This window comes from Panicum hallii, chromosome 6, assembly GCF_002211085.1.
Source record: "Panicum hallii strain FIL2 chromosome 6, PHallii_v3.1, whole genome shotgun sequence".
Lineage (NCBI taxonomy): Eukaryota > Viridiplantae > Streptophyta > Magnoliopsida > Poales > Poaceae > Panicum > Panicum hallii.
This window is the reverse complement of record NC_038047.1, coordinates 28826522-28836734: the sequence shown is the minus strand read 5'-3', so window position 1 is coordinate 28836734 and position 10213 is coordinate 28826522.

The window sequence follows — 10213 nt, the reverse complement described above, 5'->3', positions numbered from 1 at the left end:
TTACACCACAGGTAGATATATTATATGAGTGTTCAAAAAGTGGCATAAATTCTCCCAACCGAGGGAATTTATTGCAAAACAACCATAAGTTTCAAGTCTTGCAACGGAGTTTAAAGTACGGCATTGTACAAGTCGTCAGTGTAGATGTCATGCTCGCCCTTGCATGACATCACTCGGAGGGGTCTGCGTTGGCCGGGGACGGGTCCCACTCCACGGATCAACCATCAGGTAGAGGGTAGGGCCATGGTACAGGCAGAGCTGAGTCGTCAGGAGGATTACCTGAACAAAAGTTACAAGGCAAGACTGAGTATTCTAATACTCAGCAAGCCTTACCCAGTTATGGTATACTTAGCCATGTAACTAGACATTATGAAGGCTTACTATGGTTCTGGATTTAGTTTTTAGCTGAAAGCAATTAAGAGTAAATCCTTAATTTTAACTTTTAGCTTCCAGATTCTAGTTGATTATCCATTCTAAGTAAGCACCTATAATTAAGCAAGCATAGTATAATCTTTGGTCAAGCATCATCTTTGATAATTATAATATTGCTCTTGTTACTCTATGTGACAAAGGGATCAAGCAGTCTCAACCTTCGTGAGAAACGGACGATTCCAAATCGAATTTCAGCCTTGCAAGGATAAACCTAACTCACACGCTTGGAACACCAAAGGGTCGTTCCGAAGCAACCATTTGCCTTTCATTCCGACTCGTGGATAGGTCCACCACAAGCGACTGCAGGACCATACGCACTTCCAAAGTGCAGGACGTACGCCTGTAGCGCGACTACATGTCCGTACTCCTGGTTGCCCTTGCAACACGTATTCCTACACGTCGAATCAAGTAACCAGAAGAAGCAAATATGAGTGGTGGGAGGTATGTCCACTCCTCAGGCCGATTGGTTACTAGGCTTGCCGCTTACCCAAAACTCATGGCATGTGGTTAGTACTTTCAAACGCTTAACCCTGATCACCACACAATGCGACCTTATCAACATTCAACAACACAGACGGGGTATCATCTCTACCATGATACTTCACAAAACTCCCATCTGTCATCCTTATAGTGATAACAGGAATGTAAGCATTACAACTCCTATATCGCGCGAGTGACAGGAAATCACCCGACTTCTACCGGTCCTATTAGCATAGCGGCTAGTCGAACTCGAGTTCTAGTGTTCAATACATCGGTTCCTGGAATTATACAACTAGGGTTCCAAGCAATTCCTAAGAACGTAATGCAAAGATAGATATAAATAACATAGGTGGCAGTGTAAATAAAGTAGGGTTTATGTCCGGGGCTTGCCTTCTTGTGTAGGGTTGGGGGCAGTAGTGTCAGGGTTTTCCGAACTTTGGTTCGGAGCTTCAGTTAGACTTTTGACAGCGTCTCCGTAGTCTGCAGGAATTTCCTCGGCTTGGTCCGCGATCAGCTCATAATCTCCATCGGCAAGGGTGTCGGTGTTTTTACCGTCAGCCTACCTAGGGATACCCTAAGGTAGGTGATTATTTGGTGAGGGATCGCCGGATCTGGAACTTGAAGGTGAACGCAAGGACACAAGACACAGATTTAGACAGGTTTGGGCCGCTACAGTAGCGTAATACCCTACGTCCTGTTTTGGGGTGTTGAATATTGCGCCCTGCGCTTGGGTGTTGACTTGCCTGTTAGCTACTCTGATAAGTACCAATATGAATTGGTAAGGGGATGGCCCGATCTTCACGACAGTAGGTTTAAGAACAAGATAACTCGCTGGAGAAACAGCGGGGATAACTAGCTTTATACCTGACCAAGGTTGGATGCGAGCAAGCGACGGGGAGAGAGACACCGAAACCGTGAAGACTTCGACTCGATCTCCGAACGACCGCAGAACCACAACCGGAGCTAATCCACACAAGGCGAGGCAGCCGTACTGGAACTCGCAAAGCACGAACTAGTGGATCCCAGAGGAATCTCTTCACAAGTCCAAAAAGAACAAGGAAGAACAAGGGTTGAGTAAGCACTCAGCAGCTCGGCTGCGAAAATCACTTGGATTATCTCAATTCATCAAAAGTAAGTTGTTCTTGGCTTACAAATAAGGGGTATTTATACTAACAACTAGTCTCTAAAAATAGATGTGAACTGAAAGAGCCACGTGGGAAGGTGGAAGGCCAACTGGCTTGATCATTCATGCAGTGGTCGTCAATTTCCCGCGTGTCTTCTGGCCTTTTGAGTGGTCTTCAATGTTTTAATCATAACTCCACCTAGGAACATCCAAAAGACGCGGGACCAGATGCGTTGGAAAGCTAATTTGATAACCTTTCACACCATATGTAGCATGCTTCACGAAATATTGTAGAGTGATACAGTTTCTCACGGAAACTTGGATATCAGGCTGACTATTGATCTTCTGAACAGTCTGCACCAAAAGCACTCGGCTGCCAAGCTGGAAGCTCTAAAGCACTCGGCACTTAGTGGCATTAGAAAGTTGACTTCAACACCTTTCCAACAAGTACTCATGGACCTTCACAGCTTCTATGAATCAAGAGATATGACTGTTTCTTCATGACAGTTCTGCCAGGCCGAACTGGTTCGACATAGTTCTCCTCTCTGGTTCAGTCTCGGCGTGTCCTTGTCATCCTCCTTGGTGACCCTGAGTAATAGCAACATGCATGATTTAGGAAGTATATAATTCTCATTAATAAATGGAATTTCACAAAGTAGCGCGTGCACCTCTTGTTGTAGCTGTTTAGCTCGGCTACGAGTAATTGGTCCATCAAAGACATGAGCTGGTGCAGCTTGACTTAATGATTGTTCCATCTTGCTTGATGTAATCGGTATACTTGATGGTGTGGTTGGCGTGGGCATATCATCCTCCCCCCCTTGATAAAGAGTCGTCCTCGACTCTTCCAATCCAAAGAATGGAGAGAGGTCGGACACATTGAAACTCGTACTCACACCATAAGTACTTGGCAGATCAATTTCATAAGCGTTGTCATTGATCTTGCGTAGAACTTTGAATGGTCTGTCAGCCCGGGGTTGCAATTTGCTCTTGCGCAGCTCTGGAAAACGATCCTTTCGAAGGTGCACCCAAACCAAGTCTCCTGGTTCGAACAACACCTTCCGGCGACCCTTGTTAGCGTGCTTCTCATACTTCTTGGTCATCTTTTCAATATTGGCCCGAGCTCTATCATGAATGTTCTTGACAAATTCAGCTCGCTTGCTTGCATCGAAATTCACATGTTCCTGCATGGGTAAAGACAAAAGATCTATGGGAGCAGTGGGTGTGAATCCATATACAATTTCAAATGGACAAAATCTAGTGGTCGAGTGTACTGCCCTATTGTATGCAAACTCAACATGTGGCAAGCTTTCTTCCCATAGTTTCAGGTTCTTCTTAAGGACAGCTCGGAGCAACATTGATAGTGTTCGATTCACAACTTCAGTTTGGCCGTCCGTTTGCGGATGACATGTTGTGGAGAACAACAGTCTTGTCCCAAGTTTGCCCCATAATGTCTTCCAAAAGTAGCTTAAGAACTTGGTGTCACGATCTGACACAATGGTACGTGGCACTCCATGTAGTCGCACGATTTCCCTAAAAAATAATTCAGCAATACGGGAAGCATCGTCGCTCTTGTGGCAAGGAATAAAATGTGCCATTTTGCTGAAACGATCAACCACGACAAAAATTGAATCCATTCCCCTTTTGGTCCGTGGTAACCCAAGAACAAAATCCATTGAAATGTCCTCCCAAGGTGCATTAGGAATAGGAAGAGGAGTATATAAACCATGAGGGTTCAGACGAGACTTAGCTTTGTGGCAGTTTTCGCAGCGAAGAACATGTCTCTCTACATCTCGTCTCTTTTTTGGCCAAAAGAAATGGTCGGCCAGCACTTGCTCCGTCTTCTTGGCTCCAAAATGGCCCATAAGTCCACCTGCATGAGCTTCCTGCACGAGTAAAATTCGAGCAGAGCAATCTGGAATACAAAGTTTGTTAGCGCGAAATAAAAATCCATCATGCACATGATACTTTTCCCATCCTTTGCCATTACCGCACTTGGCATATGGTTCAGCAAAGTACGAATCAGTGGCATATAATTCCTTTATACTTTCCAATCCGAGAATTTTAGCATCAAGTTGTGTGAGCAAAGCATGACGTCGAGATAAAGCATCAGCTATAATATTGTCTTGACCTTTCTTATATTTGACAATATAAGGAAAGGACTCAATAAATTCACTCCACTTAGCATGTCGTTTATTCAGTTTTAGTTGTCCCTTAAGATGTTTCAATGATTCATGATCTGAATGTGTCACAAATTCTTTAGGATAAAGGTAGTGTTGCCAAGTTTCCAAACTCTGAACGAGAGCATATAATTCTTTATCATAAACTGAATAATTCAAAGTCGGACCACTTAGCTTTTCACTGAAGAATGCAATTGGTCTCTTTTCTTGCATCAGCACGCCTCCAATCCCAACTCTACTTGCATCACATTCAATTTCAAATGTCTTGTTGAAATCAGGAAGTGCAAGGACTGGGGCTGTTGTTAGCTTCTTCTTTAATTCTTCAAAAGCCTTTTGTTGTGCTTCTCCCCATTTGAAAGGTACGTCTTTCTTGGCCAGCTCATTGATTGGAGCAGCAATCGTGCTGAAATCTTTCATGAAGCGCCGGTAGAAACTAGCAAGTTTATGTCCGGGGCTTGCCTTCTTGTGTAGGGTTGGGGGTAGTAGTGTCAGGGTTTTCCGAACTTTGGTTCGGAGCTTCAGTTAGACTTTCGACGGCGTCTCCGGAGTCTGTAGGAATTTCCTCGGCTTGGTCCGCGATTAGCTCGTAATCTCCGTCGGCAAGGGTAGTCGGGTCTACATGATATGCAAGGATATAAAAATTAAGGAATGCATACTCTTTTACTTCATTTCAAGGTAAGCTGCAATCCAAGGGGCTAACACTCAAGAACTTATGGTACAAAAAGGAAGCCTAGTTTTGAATTATCACTTATATTCAACTTAGGACTATAGCATTAAATTAATTGAAAACAAGCATTAAAATATTTAAGTTTAGACTCAAAATCAAATTTGAATTTTAATCCTTGGGTAAATAAAATTATAAAGTTTTGAAAATTTAAACATAGATCAATTACATACTTAAAAGATTATGACCAAGAGATCTAATTAGTTAAGCTTTAATAGGTATGCTTAGCTAATTCTATTATAAAACAAATTGAATTTGATCAACTTAAAAGAATTTAAGTTACAAGATAAAATTAGGTTTGAAAATTCCATATCAATACATACATAATTTATATAAATTGTATACCAAAAATCATGATCAACAAAGTTAACATGTAAGAGCTATGGACATTATACTCCCTTATCTTAGATTTAAAATAGATTCAAAAATACTCAGATTCAAACCAAACTCATTTAACCAAAGTCGTAGGATTTAAAATCTAGTTTCTTGTAAAATTAGTTTTGTAATTTTTGCAATTTTCTACCGTTTGTTATGAAATTTACAAGACAGCAGCAGCATCACATGAAATAATAGCAAACTTAGGGGGGGGGGGGTCTCGGGCATTCTTGCACTAGGGTCCCTGGGGCGAGAAATCTATTTGCAGATGGGTCCCTGCCCGAACTTGGCGACGGCCGACCGATCGACTTAGGTGGTGTTCTCGCCGGCGGTGAGCTTTCCGGCGAGGAGGACGGGCTAAACACGACCTACGGGACCCAGGGAGTGCACGGGAAGGGGGTGTGCTGGATGGGCAGCAGTGGGACATGGTCGACGACTAGAAGGTGCGGCGGCCGTGGCGGCGCATCGCCGTTCCCGGCGAAGGGCCGGTGAACATGGAGGTCAAACACACGCACGAGCATCGGTGTGCTACGGGGAGTCGATCTGTATACCTGGAGGAGCCGGAGTTCAAGCGGAGGGAGCTGTCGACGACGGGGTCGAGGTCGGACGGCTACGGTGAGCGGCGGCTCGGGGTGAGGGCAATTCCGGCGGAGGAAGGTTGGGGACTGGGCTAGATCAAGTCTAGGAGCTGGGGAAGAGGGTGGAGAAGCAACTGGCCAACTGAATTTGGGCGAGGTGGCACGATTGGAGAGTATTCCGGTGAGAAACAACGGCGGCGGCTCGGTGTCGCGAGGAGGAAGAAGGGCAATGCAGCTGAAGGAAAAGGGGAAGTTCGGTCGGGTTTGTAGCCTCACTGGGTTTGCAGAAGAGAAGAAAAAGAATAGAGAAAGGGATGGGCGCGGCTACGCTCAGGATGGCGGGCGGCGAGGTGGCGGCCGGCGAGCACTCGGGAGCACCGTGGCGCGCGCAGGAGAGGACACCGGGGAAGGGCTACAGCGGCGGCAGGAGTAGGGGGGACGCGTGGGGAGAGAGTAGGCAGGAGCTGAACGGCGGCGAGGGTAGGGCAGCGGCCAGGGGGGAGGTTCTGCGCCGGCGGCAGAGCACAGGAAGCAGAGGAGCAGAGGGTGTTCAGAGGTAGAAGAAGAGGGGAAAAGTCCAGGGGCTGGTTTGTAAAACTTAGAAAGTTCAGGGGTCTCTCAGTAAACTAAAAATTCTCACTGATCTAAAGATCAAATGAGGAAAAGTCCAAAATGAAAGTTGTAGAGTTTTTCAAGGTCTACAAACTTTCTTTAGGACTCAAATTCAAAAACTCAAAGTTTACAACATTACATGTTGAATTTTGAGCAAGGTTGAATTTAAATTACCCCTGTCCTTGCCAAATGAGGTTTTGATCAAATTTTTGATATATTTGCAAATATTCATGAAATGTCATGATGACTAGTACTTTTAGAAGTAGGCCCTCAGGTAAACATGAAAGTTACTTTTATTCTACAGTTATTTTGCATAAAAGACCCTATGGCTTATATTTATTTACAAATAGGCCCCTACTCTTACTTAAGGGCTTATTTTCCTTATGATAACATAAATTTAACACCTAATATTATATTTCTCCTAGGTTTCAAGGCTACTTTCCATTCCACCCGTCTTACACTTAAAGGCCTATATTATATAGAAATTATAAATATACCCCTAGCCCTTTGTACTGCCCATATCAAACATGCCTATTTCACACTAGAGTCCAATGTGTGTATTTCTTATTACCTGAATGTCACAGAAAGTTATCTAGGCTTTACAGTGGAGTCCCTACACTTTTGGGAAATTGCAAATAGATCCTCTTCGTCTACCTCCAGCCCTCGGCTCCTCTGTTTCTGCTCCCGCCTGCTCCCGCCGCTTCGCCGTCCATGTGCTGTGCACTCGCCGCCCCCGCGCCGCCCTGAGCTGTGCCACGTGTCCTCCTACGCCTTGCCCGTCGCCTTCCCGGCCTCGCGCTGGCCTGCTCCTGCCCTCTCCACGTCGCGTCACCGCCGCCCGAGCCACCACGCGTGCCGCCGGCATTGACAGCTCCTGCTCGCATGCGCTATGCCTCTCTCGGCCTTAAAACATGCTCAGTGGCTGCTCTGTGCCCTTCTTTACTCACCCGAGCACCTCTATTCCATGGCATTTTCTCTTCCCGAGCGTAGCTCCTCGCTCGACCTACACCGCAACCCCTGGTCGCCGTCGATAGCCACCCACGCCGCTTTCCATCCCTGGTCCAGTACTCCTAAAGCATCACCACGACTCCCTGCAGCTCACTGACCCATCCAATTTCACTTTCTTGCACCCGAGAGCCGTCCCCCGCAACGTCGGTGAGCTCGAGCTCCGCCGCCTCTCGGCCTCGCCGTTGACCCGACGCTATAGAGCCCCTCAACCCCAACCAAGAGCACCAATAGCACCACATCATCCCGTAGAAGCTTTCTAGCTACTCCTCCACCGCCCTCCAGCACCGTAGCCACCGGAACACCGTCGACCCCCTCGGAGCTCCGCCGCCGCTCGGCTTCACCATCGATACGCTGCCACAGCCCCTCTCTGCCTCAACCCCGGCCATCCCCGAGACCGCCATGAGTTACTGAGCATTTCCCCTCACTTGCCCCTCGCCGTCGGTGAGTTCTCTCGCCGGAATTCGACCGGCATCGATCAGACTTCCTGTGTAATCCGACCAGGGACTCAATTGTGAAGATTCAAATGTTTCCAGGGGCCTATCTATGAGAAAGCAGCACCCCTCTCTAAACACAAATCAGCCAACTTGTAAAAATCCATAAGAATTCGTAGAAAAATCCAAAAATTATCAAACTAGTTTTGTTGTACTCTAGAAGTTGAACTCAACTACTTTTGTTACTAAAGTTTGGTTTAAAACTAAATGCCTTTTGAGTTATTTTAACGTTTGGCAAAAGGACTAGTTTGAGCATAACTTTTGCATGCTAGCTCCATTGATTGTGATTTTTGGTGTGTAACCTGGTTATGTTGTGAATGAGCTTGTGTGTAATTTTCAACTGCAGTATTGAACTCTAGCTTAAGTTAATTGAAACTTATGCAAATCAAGCTTGAAAGAGTTTAGATTTAATTAAGCCTGTTGTTAAGGTTTTTATACATATATCTTTTTACCATGTGATGACCTACAATAGAATAGTCCATAGTAAATATTTTAGGAATTTACAACACTATTTTACTTAAGGTTTGTATTTAAACTTGAAATTTGAACTTAATTCAAACACTATAGCTTCTATTTTTAGAAAATTATGAAAAATTCATAGTAAGCTTATCTACTAGAAATAAGCTTATCCACAAAAATTCAAGGCTAGAGCCTTTGTGGATTTCAAAATTAAAAATCAAATAGTCAAATTACCTCAAAGTAATTCAATTAATATGACAATCGAATTAGGACACAAATAGTAGAATTGGATCCAATCCCCTTGTTTCATGAGTTTATGTTTGTTAATTTGTTGGATTGCAACTTTATCGTGAAGTAAAATTCTTAACTCAAGAACCATCTCAGTTAAATCACTGCATATCATGTAGAGTCAACGACACTCGACGACGGAGATTACGAGCTAGTCTTGGAACAAGATCAAGGATTTTCTGAAGACCCAGTAAACGTCATCGAGACTATAACTGAAGTCCTGAACCAAAGTTCGAAAGTCTCTGACACCACTGACCCTAGCCCCGCTCAAAAAGGCAAGCCCCGGTGCATAACCCAGTATTTCAAATTACTACATTTATACAATCCTATATGTACATATTATATTTTGCATTAAGTCTAGGAGTTGAAATGAAACCCTACATGCATTGAGACTAGGAACCTATGTATTGTACCTAAGTCCTTATCGGATAGATGATTTGCTAATAGGACCGGCAGAAGTCGGGTGATTTCCTGACACTCGCGCGATATAGGAGTTGAATGTTTACTATTCCGTAGTCACTATAAGGATCATGGACGGGGTCATGTGCATATCATGACTCGGAAGGTTACCCCGTCTATGTTGATAAAAGTTGATAAGGTCACAGTGTGTGCTAGTGGTGACTAAGCGTTTGAAATTTCTAGCCACATGCCGCGAAATATGGTAAAGCGGTAAGCCTAGTACCCGATTGGCCAGATAAATGGACATGTCTCCACCACTCTATTATTTAGTTTCTGTTGTACACATGCATCGATGTGTGGGAGTACGTTCTGCGTAGCAAATAGGAGTATAATCATGTAGTCGCGCTATAGACGTATATCCTGCACAATTGGTGTGCGTACGGTCCTGCAGTCGCTTGTGGTGGCCCTGATCCATAACCCGGAATATGAGGGAAACTGTTGCTTTGGAACGATCTTTGGATGTTCCAAGCGTGTGAGTTAGGTTTACCTTGCAAGGGTGAAATTCAATTCAGAATCGTCCGTTTCTCGCGGAGATTGAGACTGCTTATTCCTTTTGTCACATAGAGTAAGAACAATAACTATTGTTGGAATAATCTTGATGAATGTTAATCCCTACCTTGTTTGTCTAGTTTAGGTGCTTACCTAGAATGGTTAATGAAATTAGAATCGGAAAGCTAAAATATAAAAATTAGTTCATACTCTTTGTTGCTTTTCAGCTGAAATTAAACCCAGAGCTATTTCAGGCCTTCATGAGTCTAGTTACATGGCTAGAATACCATGAGGCGGTTAAGTCTTGCTGAGTATTAGTATACTCAGTCTTGCTAGTCTATTTTCAGGTATAACCTTTGAGAACCCTACGGATGAATCAGCATGGCCAACTTCTGTTCCGTTTGGCTGGTCCGTGGAGTGGGATCCGTCCTCGGCTGGCAGTGACCCTCCGGAGTGACACCATGTTTCAGGCTGAACCTGGTGTCCACCTTGCGACGTGTAGTCGCGTTGTTTTCGTT